The sequence below is a fragment of the Brassica oleracea genome, chromosome C9 (assembly GCF_000695525.1).
Source record: "Brassica oleracea var. oleracea cultivar TO1000 chromosome C9, BOL, whole genome shotgun sequence".
Classification (NCBI taxonomy): domain Eukaryota; kingdom Viridiplantae; phylum Streptophyta; class Magnoliopsida; order Brassicales; family Brassicaceae; genus Brassica; species Brassica oleracea.
Genome location: NC_027756.1, coordinates 6,296,123 through 6,303,187, shown reverse-complemented (window position 1 = coordinate 6,303,187; position 7,065 = coordinate 6,296,123). Strand labels below are relative to the sequence as shown.

The following is a 7,065-nucleotide window of genomic DNA, read 5'->3' as shown; positions in this document are numbered from 1 at the left end:
AAAAAGTTGGGATATTTGTTTTTTTAAGCCAAGAAAATGATAACTATGTTCTAGGCTAATTTTTTTTTGTACTATTTTTTTTTCTAATACTCTTTAATATTTTCAAAAATAAATCAAATAAATAGTTTTACAAACAAAAAAAATTCAAAAAATAGTAACTACTAATAAAATACATATATCAACTTATTGGTATTTTTTTATAATTCTAAAAATGTTTAAATTGTAATTTAATATTTTGTTCTACAAAAAGTAGAATTGACATTCTACATAGTAGAAAATGTAATCCACTTTTTTCATTGAATCTAATATGTTTAGAATATGTGATCTATGTAAATAATAGTAATCTAAAAATATTTGGAAAACATATTCTGCGCTTAACCTATCGTTCTAAAATCCGTAGAATCTGGAATCTACACATTACTATAAATCTAAAACCCGTAGAAATCGAAATCTACACATTACTATAAATCTAAAACTAGTAGAAATCGATTTCGAACATGTTTATTGTGGTCTACATATAGTAGAATACAAATTCTACGAATAAAGATAATCAGTTTCAAAAATACGGAAAGATAATATTTGGAAATATTCAGTTTCCTTATATTTATTAAATCAATTTTTTTAAAAAAGAAAAAAGAAAATCGTGATTTATAAAATCAAAATTTAAATTAAAAAAATTAAAACATCGATTTGGAAACCGTTTGATCTGAACCGGTCGATCCTGATCTGAACCGGCAAAAGACTTTTATACACTTGTTCTCTATATATATAATAAATCCTTATTTAAATAAAATAAATAAAATTTATGTTTTCGAATTATACTTTTTTAAATTCAAACTTTTTTATAAAATTTCAAATTTTTTTAATATATTTTTAAGTATTTATTTATATATTTATTAGAATCCTAAATTCCACATTCCAAAAATCCTAATCCACCCCTCAACTATAAAATTTAAGTCTTAATTAATTAACCCTAAGGGTATCAATGTCTTTCTCTTCATTAAAAGTGAGGGTAAAAGTGGTTAGTGTAAACATGAAAAGTGATACTAGGAAAGTGGTATTTGTGGCAATTTCCCTTTTTTGGGGGGGATTTTATATATTTTTAAAAATTATTTTAGTTAAAAATTATATTTTAATATTTAATATTTAATATTTTTTTATTAATTGTAATTTCGAATTTTTAATTGAAATTAAGGACAATATTGTCATTTTGAAAATATTTAGACTAATAGGACGTAAAGTATATGAGATTAGTCTAATAAGATATAGTTATCATTTTTTTAGCCTAAAAAAACAATTTTCCCAAAAAAGTTTGACAATTAGAAAAATGTTGTGTCACATCAAATACGTCTGGAACCCATTAGATCGTTCTCGTCATTTTATGGCTGGCGTAGTATTGTCTCTACTAGATCTCTGGTTAGCAAAAGACTAATCAAAAGGGTGGGAACAGGATCTTCTATCTTAGTATGGAATGACTCTTGGCTTCCATCCACTCACCCGAGACCAGCAAATAAAAATCAACATAATCTTTACCCGGAACTAACAATGGATGCTCTCATCGATGGAACATCACGATCATGGAATTTACAGGTTATTCGGACTCTGGTGGATCCGCAAGATGTAAAAATTATTGAAAGTATTCCTTTAAGTAGATTTCACCTAGAAAACCGGAATGGATGGCATTTTACAAACAATGAGAAATACACGGTTAAATCTGGATATGAAGTGAAACGAGTATATCCGGACATAGAAAGTATGCCACCCCAGTATGGTCCTTCGATAACACCGCTGAAGGCATTCTGTTGGAAAGTACGCTGCCCACTTAAGATGAAACATTTTTTATGGCAACTATTGACTGGATGTATAGCGGTTAAGAAAAATTTGAGGTCAAGAGGAATGCAAGGAGATACAATATGTGACCGATGTCGAGCCCCCGAGGAGTCCACTAATCATGTATTTTTTGAATGTCCACCGGCGGTTCAGGTCTGGGCACTTTCACGGATACCAACGAATCCAGATATATTTCCCACTCAATCATTGTTTACCAATATGGATCATTTATTTTGGAGAGTATCCCCGAAATGGAAAATCATTACTTTGCTTGGATTTTCTGGTATATATGGAAAAGTAGAAACAACAAAGTTTTTAGCAATTTGGATATGGACCCGAGAGATACTCTCAAATTGGCAAAAACGGAATCGTTACTTTGGGTGGAAGCACAAAATTCTCAGACTCAGAGTGTGGGTCGCATCCAAATCCATGTACCATTAACAATCCCGAGTATACCAGGTAGATGGTGTTTTACGGACGAATCTTGGAAAAATGAGGATAGATATCCAGGGCAAGGATGGTATAGTACTCTGGAAGGTTACGATGGACTAATGGGAACAAGGAATACGAGAGCGAGTCAGTCGCCACTACACTCAGAGATAGAGGCTCTCGTATGGGCAATGGAATGCATGAGGAATCTTAGATAGTCTTGGGTTACTTTTGCAACAGATTGTGCTCAATTGGTGAAGATGGTTTCGAAATCAGAAGAGTGGACAGCCTTTGCAAGCTATTTGGAAGACATAAATTTTTGAAGAGAAGTTTCAACAGTTCAGAGATCATTCATATACCACAGACAGTCTCGCACGCAGTTCAAAAAAACAACCGTTGTTTGTCGTTCATATGGATGCATAGCTACAAGATTGTTCACAGAGTTTACATGAGTCATTTTTATTGCTGACAAAAAAAAAATCAAATACGTCTCAACTTTTGGCTCAGATTTTTGATTATTTAAAAAGTAAAATAATTTTTTTTTTTTAAAGCTGATTTATTACGATTGTTCCCGTGCAATTTTCAAAGAGGAAACTGTCCCCATTCTCAGCACAAATCAAACAACCCAAGCAGAACAATAACATTAAGCAATTATTTGATGGTTACAGTGCAATTTTTCTTCAGAAAAGCTATTGTAATTACATTTTTCTTTTTTTTTAAATAAAAAAACCATGATATTCTTGTGTTGACATGTGTGTGCGTGGCAGTGATTTTTTTCTTCTTCCAAAAGGACCGAAAAGTTAGATATTGAATCATAAGCTTATAATCTAGTAGCCTCTAACAAGTGCCAAGAATCGATCTGGAATCATCATCTTCGTTATTGGTCCAAATCTGTTGACCAGATTCAGATGCATCAAACTAGGCATGGCTTCTTCTTCTATCCACAATGCATCTAATCTTACCCTGAACAATGCAAGCTTCCTCAGCCGAGCAAAACCTTGTGCATTGATGCTCATCTTTACTTCCGAGCAATCACAATCTTCCAGGACTAGATCTTCCAGTCTGGGCAGTTTCTGCAAAGCAGGCATTGGGTATTCCTCGAGATTTGTTCCAGAAAATGTCAAAGACTCAAGACTGGGAAAGAACACATCCATGTGGAACACAACTGCCTCTGATGATATTCTGAAGGTCGGTACTCTCAGAGTTAAGGCACGGAGATTTGTTAGATTAGAGAAGGAACTCAAGTTTAAACGAACTCTTGTCAGCTCTACATACCCGGAATCATATATCTCCAAGTCTCGAAGGTTTTTGAGTGACTTACATTGTAGCTTACTCCAGCTATAGGAGGAGATAGACCTTAAAGTCTGAAGGTTAACCGCATCTCCTATTAGTAATTCTCCAATGAATCTTCCCATGAGGTGCCTTAGTGATGTGAGCTTACGTAGATCAGTCATTCCCTCAAACCGGTTGCCTGATGCATCTAGTGTTTGTAGAAACTGTAAGTTGGAGATGAGAGATGGTAAATGTCTAAGACCAGTATCAGCTACACCAAGATACCTCAAGTGTATTAACTCGCATATCACATCTGGTAAACTCATAAAGGGGATGTATCCTTCACAATCAAACAGAAGCCCTCTGAGATTAAGCACTCTAAGTAGCTTCAGTTTCAAGTTTGTGGTCTTAACATAACTTCCCAGCATTCCCTTCTGCTCTCCGAAGAACAAGAAGGACCGCATCCATTTGTTCACACGTCTGTCACACAAGTAGTTGTTGTCCATAAGATGGTGTACCACTTCTCTTCTGCAAGTAGTTGAAGAATGATGCTCGTTATAAACACGACTTACAAAGTTGATCTCTTTTGCTTTCTTGATAGCCACGTCTCTAAGAAGATCATGGATTCTACAAAACACCACTTTTCCTCTTTCTCTCCTCACTGCTTCCACTAAGCTTATGTCTATCAGCTCTTCTATGTAATGCCGAGCCACATCTTCTTCCATCATCATTTCTCCATCCTCTTGTACAAACCCTTCTGCTACAAGTAAGTGTATTAATTTCTCCACATCAATCTCATAGTCCTCAGGGAAGACGCTAAGATAAAGAAAGCAGAGTTTCAACTCATAGTGCACTTCGTTGAAACTTAAATCGAATACAGTGGATATATGAATAGAGTTATCCTTTAGGAATCGCCAGACACTGGCACACACCTCATGCCACTCATTTGGCCTCTTCTTAGACAATAGCCCAGCAAGAACGACTATGGCAAGAGGTAAACCATCGCATTTTTGAACCATTACTTTGCCAATTCTATGCAGATCCTCATCGACAACCCATTGAAAATTCATGAATGCTTTCTGGTCAAACAGTTTCCAGCTTTCTTCAAACGTCAAAAACCTTAACTTATGAACATAGACTCTCCCATCCACGCCTTCAGCCACAGCTTTGATGCGTGTAGTGATGATGACTCTACTTCCTCCATGATTGCACGGTAAGGCTCTCCCACGCGTCCTGCTTCCATATATCATCTACCACCTCCTCCTCTGTAAACATCTTGATCCTTTCAAGCTCTTCACCAGAAGCAACTCCTAGAGATCTTATGATTCTTAAAAGCATATCTCGTGTATTATAATCTTGAGAAACATAGGTCCAGGCGCGACTCTTTACATCCCCCGAGTTGTAGAGCTTCCTAGCAAGAGCAGTCTTCCCGAGACCTCCCATGCCAAATATCGAGATGATATATCGCTTGCCCCCATCATCAAGAATGCTTTGCCAAAAGAAACTTAACATCATCTTCAAAACCAACTACTAGCTCTTCGTGATCAACAGGTCGAGCACGTCGAAGCTGCCTCACCCTCGAACTTGTTACCTCTTTGAATCTTCCTATGCCGTAAGTCTGACGCTTGCGAGTGATATCGACAAGTCTTCTCTTGAGGGATCTGATATCGTCACCTATCTCGCCTATTTTGTTGGCCAGTCTCATCAAACCTTTCCTTTTTAGAAAATAAGTGTCCAAAACATCTTCTACATCATAAGCTATATCTAAAACCATTTTAGTCCACTCTTTTGAGACCTCATCTTCTCTTTCTCGTGCTTCGACATCCCTGAGATAACAGTGGATGCAAGTCAACTCCGTCTTCAGCTCTTCAACATCATCTCTGACTGTCATCAGCATCGACGCTTCTTTGATGAGGATAGTCACCCATCTTTCTGACAACGAATCCCGTGATCGAATTGAAAGATCTCAAAATAAGATATGTTTTGTTTCCTTTGTGTCAACCTTACTAGCTTTGTCGATGTCAAATTTTATTGCCTCCTAATATTCTATGACCCCACTATCTCCTGCTGGTAATTTTTATAAGATAACGCACCAAGCCGACATGGTATAGTACCAATATTATAGATTCTCGTTTGTCAACTACTAGAAAGGTAAAGCGCGGATTAAACTTATAATCAAGTTATAAAATTTTCTTCTCAAAAATTAATACCACTAAGTATTCGTGATTTGCTTCCAATACCCAATCTTTGATCCACCTGGAACACGTTCCTCTCTCCAACAACAGCCCCGTTGACAAACTTGGTGTTGTTAGCTTGTAGAAAGGCCATCCGGTCAATACCGGTACCACTGAGAGTTGTCGGAGGTCCATCAGCACTGATTCCTCCACTAGGTAGTAGCCTCTGACCATTTGCAGCGATGTGACTGTTTTCATCTCGAGTTGTTATCTCCTCCATCACAAGCCCATATATATATATATATATGTAAACTTGCTCTGACGTGTGAAGTTCTGCATAAAAAAATACTATATGTTTGATGTGATGTGTTCGTTGGTTCAGTTATGTTAGCTTTCACTCCAGCTCGATCAACCCAAATTGGTGGCACTTCCTCAACACCTGGTCCTCCAGTGAAGACAGGGCTATGAAGCACCTCGTTTTGAATGTACGGTTACGAGGATTGTAAACACCGTCCAGATATGGATGTACATAATCAGAGTTTAAACGAAAGATCATCCTGCAGGCACACAAAAGCAGTGATATAGATGATATGGTGTCAAGAAAACAAGCTAAGCTAGATATTAATCAAATATGTAAGCTTGCCAAAATGTACCTGAGGATTCAAGAAGTTGCTAGTGGTGACTGAACCCATGAGCGACCTGTTAAGACCCTGGATATTTCGATGTTCGAAAAAGTAACAGACCCCACCTGGCTGGAATGAAGCCTGATGATGCATATATAAACAACAGCAAAGCAAAATCAATTACAATTTTTATTAAAACCAATCAAAGTCGTAATTATTCCAGTAAGGAAGGATTCATACCAGAGTGGGAGGTCCTCCAGGTCCAGGAACAATAATGCCCCCTTCGTTTTTTTTCTCATCTTGGCGTGGATTCACCTCAATGTTGGAGAACAACCCTAGTGAGTTGATATTACTCAGAGCTTAGTCTCCCAGCTTCAATGTTGAAAACATAGCCTTGGCGAAGCTGTCAACAAAAACATTGATACTACTATCAGCAACACTAACATAACAAATGATATCAATCATAACATGTCTCAAAAATGGAAGCTTTGTTCAACCCAAAAGGACAAGTTAACACTGAAACAAAGTTTTACACCTGAGAGTTGAGACAGATATACCTCTGCTTACCCTTGATCCTGGTACCATTTCTGAACACGGTCCCTAATCTTCTGCAACAACGTCGCACTGATTTTCCCTTGATCCCTCAACCATACACAGGCGCAGGCAACAAACATGGTATCGCCCTATCCATCCTCCGCTCCTGCAATACTCAAGCTTCTCTTTATCCGTCATGTCTG

The 7,065-nt window shown here is 37.0% G+C and overlaps 1 pseudogene; it reads right to left on the bottom strand.

Moving 5' to 3' along the window:
* Window positions 1-2,966: 2,966 nt before the first annotated feature.
* On the bottom strand, window positions 2,967-6,677 carry LOC106318115 (annotated as a pseudogene).
* Between the last annotated feature and the right edge of the window lie 388 nt (window positions 6,678-7,065).